Source organism: Electrona antarctica (genome assembly GCF_951216825.1).
Source record: "Electrona antarctica genome assembly, chromosome: 11".
Lineage (NCBI taxonomy): Eukaryota > Metazoa > Chordata > Actinopteri > Myctophiformes > Myctophidae > Electrona > Electrona antarctica.
Genome location: NC_136792.1, coordinates 49,651,137 through 49,663,905, shown reverse-complemented (window position 1 = coordinate 49,663,905; position 12,769 = coordinate 49,651,137). Strand labels below are relative to the sequence as shown.

The 12,769-nt window shown below is 45.8% G+C and overlaps 1 protein-coding gene across 6 annotated transcripts in view; it reads right to left on the bottom strand.

Annotated features, from left to right (window-relative positions):
- The window catches only part of arap1 (ArfGAP with RhoGAP domain, ankyrin repeat and PH domain 1), a 135,013-nt gene extending 122,244 nt beyond the window's left edge, over positions 1 to 12,769 (bottom strand). For all 6 annotated transcript variants that reach the window (XM_079515137.1, XM_079515140.1, XM_079515136.1 and 3 more), the window contains exon 1: positions 12,642 to 12,769. The gene's annotated coding sequence lies outside the window, so the exon portion shown is untranslated. The remainder of the gene's footprint in view (positions 1 to 12,641) is intronic.

Below are 12,769 nucleotides of genomic sequence, written 5' to 3'. Positions count from 1 at the left end.
TCCCCATGCAGATAAATGGAGAGTTGGTATATACCAAATCTCTCAAGAGTTAAAACATTGTTAAAATTACATTGTTTATAAGAAGTCTACACAATTAAGAGAATGTAGAAGAATTGTTACTTTGATAAACGTTTTGCCTGTTATCTCTCATAATGGTACCAACATCAATACAGCATGGAATTGTGGACAAACTCTAATCCACGACAACAACAACAAAATATTCTTTAGTTTTGGGGTCTGCGAGGCTAAATCTCATCAAACGGTGGTTTTCCGTGGCTCAAATGCAGAATAAATAATGGACCTTGATATGAAAAAAGGGTTGGAAATCAGCGCTTTAGCAGATTCTGCCCCCCCCCCCCCCCCTCTCTCTATTACCGTTATACGTAAACAGACTCACACACACACGGACATGAGTCACACACCCACCACCAGTATGCACTCAATACACTTTGACCCCCCTTTCATTTGAATTAAAGTGACTCAATCCTGCCAGTAATGGACCACTTTGAGTGTGCGTGCGTGCGGATGCGCGTGCGTGCGTGCGTGTGTGTGTGTGTGTGCACACTACACTACACTACACTACATCCTCTTTTGGGGCTGGTGCACAGTTTCACATGCAGAGCCTTTCTGTGGCCACAGTATGGCTGCTAAAACACCACCACATCCAGCCCGGGACAAAGCCTCTATGCCTAGAGCACATGCACGCATCTATCAAAGCTCAAACCTTTTCATGTCAAGGACCCCCTCCCTTATTGACGCTTATTAACCTGCGGACCCCCATTAGAAAACATATGCCAAGCAGAGACCCCCATAAGAGAAGATGTTTACGGCTCCAGCAGTGACTCTCAACCATTTTAACCCATTTTGGGGCGGGAACCCCTTTTGGTGTTAGCATTGTGTTATGCTTTAGCTATTGAAAAATAGCAGATCTACAAGCTCATAGCGCGCCACCGAGTGGCGCGCTACGAGCTTGTAGGTCTGCTATTTTTGAAAAATCGACTGACATAGAAACATAGCTTTTTCAGAAAACTGTCAGGATGTAGAAGACATTTTTAGAATCTGATCTCAGGTCAAAATGGGTTCATTTCAAGGGCCCACGGTTTGACCTGAATTTAGGCTACGGTCCCCTGTCTAATGGCATTTATATTTGTAAAATCAATGTCTGAGAGTGTACACACATTTGTACACTCTCTGAGTTACAGACCTATAAGGGTCCATTTGTTTCCCAACTATCAGTTTGCTGGGGACCCCCCGTATAAACTCCCTCAAGGACCCCCAGGGGTCTCCGTACGCCACTTTGAGAACCACTTTATTAAAGAAGGAATTGTGGTCAGAATCGTATTCAACGACGACAAAATATTCGTCTTGCGGTCTGAGAGGCTAAATGTCATCAAATGGTGGTCCGTGGCTCAAATACGGAAGAAATAATGGATCCTTGATATGACAAGGGTTGAAAACAACTGCACTGGCTTAAGGGGGAATTCCCCCTTGGCCCCCTGGGGGGAGATATTATAGGCTTTTGGTCAGGCAGAGGCTCAGAGCCAGCCACCGCTAAACTAACATGCATATACTGTACATACAGTATGTGACCAGATTTGACTGAGGGGCTGCCATCATGCATCCTCCAGCTTCTCACCAGAGGAGAAAAACTCTGAGATCAGATTCTAAAAATGTCTTCTACATCCGGACAGTTTTCTGAAAAAGCTATGTTTCTATGTCAGTCGTTCTTCGATTTTTCAAAAATAGCAGACCTACAAGCTCGTAGCGCGCCACTCGGTGGCGCGCTATGAGCTTGTAGATCTGCTAGTTTTCAATAGCTAAAGCATAACATAATGCTAACACCAAAAGGGGTTCCCACCCAAAATGGGTTAATAGCACAGCAGGCAGACTCTTCACATACTAGAGCATGTCTGAAATAAATGTCGAGAGCTGAAATCGACATGTAAATATGAAATAAACGCTTAAACATGTAGCTAGGTGTAATGTTAGAGTCCACAGAAGTGAACCTTTCAAGCATGTTTTCTCAACTCGCTGTTTTCTGGAAGACAAAGCCATATCTCCAAAACAGGTGGGTCAAACTGAACAACCAACATGTCAATTTGAAGCTATGATTCCCTGCTTTCATATGACGTGAAAAAAACGAAAATGGAAGAATATTCAAATTCCACTGATCCTATCCAAGGGCATAGGATCAGATTGTTTTTTTGGTCACACATTAGGCTACAATGACCGTGAGAATCATGTCAGTGTGACACAGTGTGTGAGTGTGTGTGTGTGTGTGTGTGTGTGTGTGTGTGTGTGTGTGTGTGTGTGTGTGTGTGTGTGTGTGTGTGTGTGTGTGTGTCCTGTCAGGGTCAAACACATCAGGATGTGGACAGAAATGTCACTGTTGTGACATTCTTTCCGCACAGTCACCATGTCCCACCTTCCACCCACTAGCTTTACCCATTTTGACCTGAGATCAGATTCTAAAAATGTCTTCTACATCCTGACAGTTTTCTGAAAAAGCTATGTTTCTATGTCAGTGGTTCTTCGATTTTTCAAAAAATAGCAGACCTACAAGCTCATAGCGCGCCACTCGGTGGCGCGCTATGAGCTTGTAGGTCTGCTATTTTTCAATAGCTAAAGCATAACCTAATGCTAACACCAAAATGGGTTCCCGCCCAAAATGGGATAAGCATTATGTTATACATAATACATACATATTGAAAAATAGTAGATCTACAAGCTCGTAGCGAGTGCCCCTTGAAAAATTGTGAAAATTGCTTCTGGGGAGTCCCTGCCTGGAACAACATATTATCAGATGGGGGTCGGCAGCCAATTATCATATACTTGTTGAGGACCTTGACATGAAATATTTTAAGAACCACTGATATAGAAACACATGTGTTTTTTCAGAAAACTGTCAAGATTTAGAAGACATTAGTAGAATCTGGTCACAGTCCGAACTCCGAATATAACAGCACGATACAACAGCAACAACCTCCTTCTTTCCCTTTTTTACATTGCTCTTTAAACCGGTCAGCAGAACCCCGAGACATGATTTATAAGCCGACAAGATGAATACGATGATGTTATCATGAGTTTACTTTTCATCCGCCAGTGATTTATTGTGCGTTGTGTTGTTAATCATGAGCGCATGCTCTCTCTCTCTCTCTCTCTCTCTCTCTCTCTGACGCCGTGTGTGCCCTGAAGGACAACAAGACAGTTCCTCTTCCCCAGATCATTACACAGTGACTCAGCCATTAAACGCTCATAACGAGCATGAGAAAGACCGAGAGAGAGAGAGAGGGGGAGAGAGAGAGAGAGAGAGAGAGAGAGAGAGAGAGAGAGAGAAGTAGGAGGAGGAGAGAGAGAGAGAGAGAGAGAGGAGGAGAGAGAGAAGGAGGAGAGAGAGATAGAGAGAAGTAGGAGGAAGAGAGAGCGAGAGAGAGAGAGAGAGAGAGAGAGAGAGAGAGAGACTGAGCGAGAGTGAGAGAGAGTACAACAATGTGCAAACACAGCAGCAAGATTTGTGAGCTGCTGTGACAGGAGAAGGATGTCAAATGGAATACAAGCGAAGGGAACCCGCACACTCATATGGTCCAAAAGGTTATTTATTGACGACGTTTCGAGGCAAGGCTCTTCATCTGGTCAAACTCCTAGTTTTATCATTATTATCATATACTTTTTGAGGACCTTGACATGAAATATTTGAAGAACCATAAACTCCTAGTTTGACCAGATGAAGAGCCTTGCCTCGAAACGTCGTCAATAAATAATTTGGAGCATATGAGTGTGTGGGTTCCCTTCTCTTTTCCGGTCCCTTTTTGAACCCAGCACCACGAAGTGACGTGCCTATTTTACTATAGTTTCTAAATGGAATACAAGCACCGCAAGGAATACAAATCTAGTGTGTACATTGTTTATACCCTACACTGTTTACAGTAAATGTAACCTCGGGACATAGAAATTCTGTTATAGAAACAGAGCAACTACCCTTAACTCAATTACAGATTTGAATAAATTGCTGCTACTTGTCGTGAATGCTTTTTTTATACTAAGTGAATGCAAAAACACTGAAATAATGCTGTCAACTTTCACACCATCGCGGGACGGAGTATAAATTATACTTGATGGGCTGCAGGTGCGCGTGCAGTCGTCCACAAACAGGCTCTGCTGCCGCGATCATGAGCGCACCTCCCGTTCTTATGACAGCGACTGGTCTGGAGGTGATTTTGAGGACAACTGATTTGAATTGCTATTATTGTTCAAACACAACAGAAACCAAGGATTATAAATGTCAAGGGCGAGAGATCACAATAAAAATCCTAATCATTCTTCATCCACACTGGGAGAAAAACAGCATCTGAAAGTTTGATGGTGCATTTTTTTTTTTACACGTGAGTGCAGTGAGAACTGCATCTTATGAGAGGCAGGGTTCTTGTGCTTGTGCTTCCTGCGCGCGCATGCTGGTGCTTATCAGTTTGACGCCGTCTGTTAAGGCGTCTATACCTTAGAGTATATATGAATAGAGACGGCACCCGGGTGGGAGGCGAAATGGACATAGTGGCCGAATTTGGTATTGCAGCGTGGGCCCAAACACATGAACGCGCTGGTCCGTTTGCTATCATTGCGCACGTTCATGATGACACGTGAACGCCGTTTCATACGTGAACGCACGTGAACGGCTGAACGCGTGCAATGATAGTCAAAGGCAGCGCGTTCATGTGTTTTTGGGCCCAATTCATCCCAGAATGCACTCTGTTCCTACCCGGAAGGAGTGAAATCGCCTCATGCGCTTTTGAGCAACTTAATGCAAGTGGATGGGAGGAGAAACCCGGTGCCGTTTCTATTCATATATACTCTAAGGTCTATACTTGCTATAGCGTCATTCAAAACCCTGATAGGGTTGCCTAAACTTAAGAATCGCCCCGCCCCGCCCTGGCCTGTCTGTCTCTGTCCAGGCCGGACGCTGCTGCCGTGTCAAAACTCTGGGACTCTAAAAGAGTTTGAGGCACAAAGAACACTATCCAGATTGGAATTAAAAAAGCTAAATAAAATCTCAAGAGTCAAGACTGAAAATATGTGTATATGAATGAACAAGTGAGGAAGAATTTATATGATTGCTTATATCTTCTAAGCATCATATTTTACCATCATTTTTATAATACTCATATAATAATGTGCCATTTGATGAAGCTGTGAGGGCCTTGGATGTCTGCACTGTGGCCTAGTGGCCGTTGTTTGTGTTATAGCCTATCTTGTTGTGGTTCACTTTGTCCTTGAAGCAGCTACAGCTGTAATTTCTGCCCTGTGCTCCTCATGGCAGATCTACCGTAGCACTAAATGAAACGTCCGAGGCCAAGGTACCACTGACCTGACTGTTACTGTACTTCTCCCCATGATACCATGATACATAAAAGCAGGGGTTCCCAAACTTTTTCCTGTCGACAAGGACCCCCAAATTGACACTCACTAGCCTGCGGACCCCCGTTAGAAAATATGTGCCAGAACCCCTCCATAAGAGGAGATTTTTACGTCTCTTAGCCGGTTTGACCTGAATTAGGCTACGGACCTCCATTTAATGGCATTTATATCTCTGGGACCCCGACGTATGTTGTAAAATAATAAGAGTTAATTTAACTCTGAGAGTTTACAAATGGAACCAAATGGACCCATAAGGGTCCATTTGGTTCCTAAATATAATTTAGCTGGGGGACCCCCTGCAACTCTCTCAAGGACCCCACTTTGGGAACCACTGACATAAAGCGCACACACACACACACACACACACACACACACACACACACACACACACACACACACACACACACACACACACACACACACACACACACACACACACACACACACACACACACACACACACACACACACACACACACACACACACACACACACACACACACACACACACACACACAGAATGCCAGTGGTGGAAAAGTTTACTTAGGTAAAAGTATCAATACTGCAAAATAGAAATACTCTGTTACAAGTAAAAGTCTGACATTCAACATAAAGTATTGGCTTCAAAGTAAAAGTAGTACTCATTGTGCAGAACGTCCCATTTAAAGTTGTCACATGTATACAAATCTTTTGAAAATAGCCGATCTACAAGCTCACAATGTGTCACATCGAGACGCATTGTGAGCTTGTAGATCTGCGGTTTTCAAATGGCCAAAATGTATATAGGGCTGAAGTGGTTAATGTATGATTTGTAATAATGATCCAGAATCTATAAGTAAACTAGTACGTTTTCAAATAATTGCAGTGGAGTAAAAGTTCAATATTTGCCTCTGAAGTGTACTGGAGTAGAAGTAAAAGTACTGACATTTTTAAATACCTCAAAATTGTACTTAAGGGACACTTCACAAAAAATACATGTTAATGATGTTTAGAAGATTTAGAACACTTTCCTGGGGGTCTTTATGTGTTGTAATATGTCGTGGTGTCTCGTAAGGGACCGCCGGCCAGGTAGGCGCCTCCACGCCGGTGGAGAGACAGACAGAGGGAGGTGGAGCGCCGCGCCAACCTCTCGGACGCATGATAGAGGGGCGGTACGTACCGGCTGTCATCCTCTAATCAGAGCGATTGCTTCCCACCCGTGTCTCCTATACCTACAGCCATAAATAGCGCAGCCTCCCTCCCTCCCAGTCAAGGTCTGGTCTCTCTGGTGTTGCACACGCTATCGGGCACCTGGCACACACCTCATTCCCTCACTAAATAGGCCATGTACATTATATCGAACACTGTAGTAATTGCATGTCTCTCGTCCGCAGGCAAACTATACGACTCTGATGAGTCATACGGAAACCCCGGGACAGGATCGGGAGGATAAGAGGAACCCCCAGCCCCCCCCCCCCCCCCCCCCCCCCCCCCCATTCGTAATGGCCATGGATAAGTTGACTTAGACTAAAGGCACCCCCCCCCTTTTGTTGACTCTGTTGCCTATAGCTACGTGACGTCACGTGCCTCGATCACCCCGTCCGAAAAGGAAGGGAAATAACTGTTTATACTAAATACCCACCTCACGCCTACCAGGAACCACGGGAACCTAGAAGGAGAGGAAGAGGATAGACCTTTGTTGACCTATGTGAACGCCTACCTTAGTTCACCTTTTTGTTGTCAACTCACTTCTAAATAAATCAAAGGCTACAAATACCCAGTAGCAGACAGTAGCACTTGCCTCTGTGTCTTGGTTTTGTGATCAAAGTGCGACAATGTGTTTTTTAGATATTTTACATTGTAGCAGTGAAGCCCAGTGTCTCTGATGTCATGGATGTCAGTACAGTGCACCCAGGGATCTCACTGGTGGGACAAGAAGAAAAGCCGCCGCTGAACTGAAAAAAATGTCTTCTAAATCCTGACAGTTTTCTGAAATACCTATGTTTCTAGGCCTATATCACTCAATATTTCATGTCAAGGACCCCAAAAATGATCTGTAATTGGCCTCCGACCCCCATCTGAAAATATGTTGTTCCAGGGACCTCCCCAGAAGCAAAGATTTGAGTTAAAAACGTTTGTTCTGAAAAAACTATATTCCAAATTTGAGGCACATTTTCACGATTTTTCAAAAATAGCAGACCTACAAGCTCGTAGCGCGCCACTCGGTGGCGCGCTATGAGCTTGTAGATCTGCTATTTTTCAATAGCTAAAGCATAACATAATGTTTAAAACACCAAAAGGGGTTCCCCCCCAAAATGGGTTAAACTTGCATCACTTCATTGGCTCCCTGTTCAATGCGGAATCCATTTTAACGTGCTACTCGTCGTTTACAAATTAAGCCCATAGTTGGAAATGCATTCCCACCCCACTACCCAGTCATTACTTGCGTACTGTTTTCGGCTGCGTTTCAGGGGGTCCCCAGCAAAAGTAGTCATAGCTTCACCGAACATTTTAAGCACTTTGTCCATTTGGGAATTTAAAAATAGCCTTACATCTGATCTGCTATTCTTTTGAACATTTTGGGGGAAAAAACGAAAAATTATTTTTGAATGATTTTGATGAATTTTCAATTTTTGTTCAAATAAATCTTCTCTTCTGGGTGTCTGCTGTGATTTAGGCTGACCACCTGAGTGGTCCTTCGTGAGTCTCCATTCTAAACCACAGGGGGGGTGGTGGGCGAGGATCAGCTGAGTAGCATGTTGTGCAGAGAACATCATGTCAACACCAGGCTGCAGTGCATACTTAACCAATTTAGGCCTGACGCCGAAATAAAAAAAAAACTTTTCAAAAATAGCAGACCTACAAGTTCATAGCGCGCCACAGAATGATGGGGGGCCCCACCACAGTTAGTATGGGGGTCCCTCTAGCTGTCAGAATGATGGGGGGCCCCACCACGGTTAGTATGGGGGTCCCTCTAGCTGTCAGAATAGCAGGGGGCCCCACCACGGTTAGTATGGGGGTCCCTCTAGCTGTCAGAATAGCAGGGGGCCCCACCACAGTTAGTATAGGGGTCCCTCTAGCTGTCCGAATGATGGGGGGCCCCACCACAGTTAGTATAGGGGTCCCTCTAGCTGTCCGAATGATGGGGGGCCCCACCACAGTTAGTATGGGGGTCCCTCTGGCTGTCAGAATGATGGGGGGCCCCACCACGGTTAGTATGGGGGTCCCTCTAGCTGTCAGAATAGCAGGGGGCCCCACCACAGTTAGTATGGGGGTCCCTCTGGCTGTCAGAATGATGGGGGGCCCCACCACAGTTAGTATGGGGGTCCCTCTAGCTGTCAGAATGATGAGGGGCCCCACCACAGTTAGTATGGGGGTACCTCTGGCTGTCAGAATGATGAGGGGCCCCACCACAGTTAGTATGGGGGTCCCTCTGGCTGTCAGAATGATGAGGGGCCCCACCACAGTTAGTATGGGGGTCCCTCTAGCTGTCAGAATGATGAGGGGCCCCACCACAGTTAGTATGGGGGTCCCTCTGGCTGTCAGAATGATGAGGGGCCCCACCACAGTTAGTATGGGGGTCCCTCTAGCTGTCAGAATAGCAGGGGGCCCACCACGGTTAGTATGGGGGTCCCTCTAGCTGTCAGAATGATGAGGGGCCCCACCACAGTTAGTATGGGGGTCCCTCTGGCTGTCAGAATGATGAGGGGCCCCACCACAGTTAGTATGGGGGTCCCTCTAGCTGTCAGAATAGCAGGGGGCCCACCACGGTTAGTATGGGGGTCCCTCTAGCTGTCAGAATAGCAGGGGGCCCACCACGGTTAGTATGGGAGTCCCTCTGGCTGTCAGAATGATGGGGGGCCCCACCACACCACAGCCAAATAGGCATTCAGTTCACTGTGTTTCATTGGCTTTCAAGATGAGCAGCTACTCTATCTGGATCCTCACTATACCGTCAGCCTGTGGTTGATGCTTCGCAAGTCAACGTTCCACTGGAGTCATTCCACTGTAGCACACCCAGAAAGATGCCCTTCTGTTGTATGGATCCAAGCTGCACCGTTGGCTTCTATGCCAAGAGCCAGAAGGACTTTGAGTCTCTCTGCTCTGCTGTCAGTGTGGCTCTGTCATAGTCTAGTTAACCCATTTTGACCTGAGATCAGATTCTAAAAATGTCTTCTACATCCTGACAGTTTTCTGAAAAAGCTATGTTTCTATGTCAGTGGTTCTTCGATTTTTCAAAAATAGCAGACCTACAAGCTCGTAGCGCGCCACTCGGTGGCGCGCTACGAGCTTGTAGATCTGGTATTTTTCAATAGCTAAAGCATAACATAATGCTAACACCAAAAGGGGTTCCCGCCCAAAATGTATCCCATCTTACGCCTACATATCAATTCAGGGGTCCTCCTTGGTATGAAAAGGTTTGAGGACCACTAAGCAAATGTGTGCTGCTGGTGTCATGCTCAATAAATGGGAGATATACAGTTATACACACTTGTATATCTGCAAACTACAACAAAATTAGCATGCAACAAAATATAAATCAGGTGGAAATCAAGTGGTGGAAAAAGTAGGCTATAGTAAAAGTATCAATATTGCAATGTAGAAATACTCTAGCCTCGCGTAGCGATACTAATATCATGCCCCATATTTGCATACTGGGCCCTGGTTGGTTATTGCCTGGTTCCAGACGAATCTGGTTGGCTCTTCACGACTTCGGCCGTGAAGTCATCCCTCAATTGAGAGGGGCCAGACTTAATCTGCCTGGGGCGATATGCATTGAGAGGGGCCAGACTGAATCTGCCTGGGGCGATATGCATTGAGCGGGGACAGACTTAATCTGCCTGGGGCGATATGCATTGAGCGGGGCCAGACTTAATCTGCCTGGGGCGATATGCATTATGCAACTAGGGGCCAGACTTAATCTGCCTGGGGCAATATGCATGGAGAGGGGCCAGACTTAATCTGCCTGGGGCAATATGCATGGAGAGGGGCCAGACTTAATCTGCCTGGGGCGATATGCATTATGCAACTAGGGCTGGGGTCAGACTTAATCTGCCTGGGGCGATATGCATTGAGAGGGGCCAGACTTAATCTGCCTGGGCAATATGCATTGAGAGGGGCCAGACTTAATCTGCCTGGGGCGATATGCATTGAGAGGGGCCAGACTTAATCTGCCTGGGGCGATATGCATTGAGAGGGGCCAGACTTAATCTGCCTGGGGCAATATGCATTGAGAGGGGCCAGACTTAATCTGCCTGGAGCGACATGCAACTAGGGGCCAGACTTAATCTGCCTGGGGCCACATGCAATATGCATTGAGAGGGGCCAGACTTAATCTGCCTGGGGCGATATGCATTATGCAACTAGGGGCCAGACTTAATCTGCCTGGGGCGATATGCATTGAGAGGGGCCAGATTTACGGCAAGACACTGAACCCCACATTGCCTCAAGTGGTTGCCACCATTGGTGTGTGAATGTGGGAAGTGCAGGACGCTGGCGTTGACTGTTCGCCGCTTCACCTCCCAATGCATGAATGAATGGACCACTGTCTGTAAGCGCTTCTTCGAGTAGGCACGTAAAGTGCATAGACAAAGCGCTATAAAAATGCAATCCATTATGCTGGGGACCACCTGGAACCCCATCAAGGACCACTGGTTGAAAAACACTGCTCTATAGCAATGAGTACTATCACAATATAGAGATTTCTTTAACACTTAGCTATTTTAACCAAAGAAAATCACTTACCCTACTTTGTACCACACATTTGTACATAAGTACTCACTAAAGCAGTGATTCCCAAAGTGGGGTCCGGGTACCCCCAGGGGTCCTTGAGGGAGTTCCAGGGGGTCCCCCAGCTAAATGATAGTTTGGAACCAAATGGACCCTTATGGTTCCATTTGTACACTCTCAAGAGTTAAATTAACATTGATTTTACAATATAAATTGGGGTCCCAGAGATAGAAATGCCATTAAATGGGGGTCCATAGAATAATGCATGTCAAACTGGGGGGTCCTTGAAATTAAACTGGTTGAGAATCTCTGCTAGAGCCGAAAGAATCCTCTCTTATGGGGGTTTCTGGCATGTGTTTTCAAATGGGGGTCCGCGGAATAATTAGTGTCAATTTGGGGGTCCTTGGCATGAAAAAGTTTGGGAACCACTGCACTAAAGCAGGGGTTCTCAACCCGTGGGTCGCGACCCCTCGGGGGGTCGCCAAATTATTTGAGGGGGTCCCCAAATTATTTAAAAATAAAAACTAAAAAACTAAACTAAAATAGCAGACCTACAAGCTCGTAGCGCGCCACCGAGCTTGTAGATCTGCTATTTTTCAATAGCTAAATTATAACATAATGCTTAAAACACCAAAAGGGGTTTCCGCCCAAAATGGGTTAAGGTTATTGTAGCAGTCAATTTATATTGGGGGTCGGGAGGGGGCGGGGCGGGGGTCCCGAGACATTGCCAAACGCATTTCCGGGGGTCCCCGGCCAAAAACGTTGAGAACCCCTGCACTAAAGTACCAGTAAGTGTACTTAAGTTACTTTTACACACGACTGAAACGAAAGTTCACATGAGAATGTGAATTTTCAGGAGAAGATAGTTCTGCATGGCTGCACTGAACTCTTCTCCTGTCTGTGGGGACATAAACAACTGCGTCAGCACTGCATTCATTCATTCATTCCAACTCCATTCTTGAGTCCGAACACATAACGGGAGCTGAGAAAAACAAACAAGACTGACTGCCAAAAAGGAGGAGGCTGTCAAAGTGCGCGAGGAGGAGGAGGAGGAGGGGGGGGAGGGGGGCACGGCTTATTGCTGCGTGGTGGTTTTTGAACCAAAAACAAAAAAAAGCAGAACCGGACTTGAACGTTATCTCAACGCAACGTTTCGTCACCAACATTCATCATATGATGAATAATAACATCATCCTGTTGTTGTAGAAAGAAAAACAAATCAAAGAAGCAAAGCAAACAATCGTGATGTTTGTGTCGGTTTTCAACGCAAAAAAACAACAACAAAACGAAACGCACACACACATTAAAGTTATTTCTGGCGACAGTGTTGTCGCTGGCGACCGTTTGAAATGCATGCCACTTGTTTTGTCGCTGCGTCTGTCTGTCTGTCTGTCCGTCGCTGTTCGCCGGGGCTTTAAAAGTTTATTTAAAAATCACAATGTATTTAGAACTATGGAGAAAGAGGGAAAATGATACTGATACAAGTGTCAAATGTTCACGGAATAAAAAACAAACACCCTTACCTTCTGAGCCATACGTAGTTGTGAAGTGGAGGGTGAAATGACGCGGTAAAGTATAGTTTATACGTCCTGAATGTTGATGATCAGCTCAGCTTCCACTATGAAGACACCAAACCTCTGAGAAACTTCCG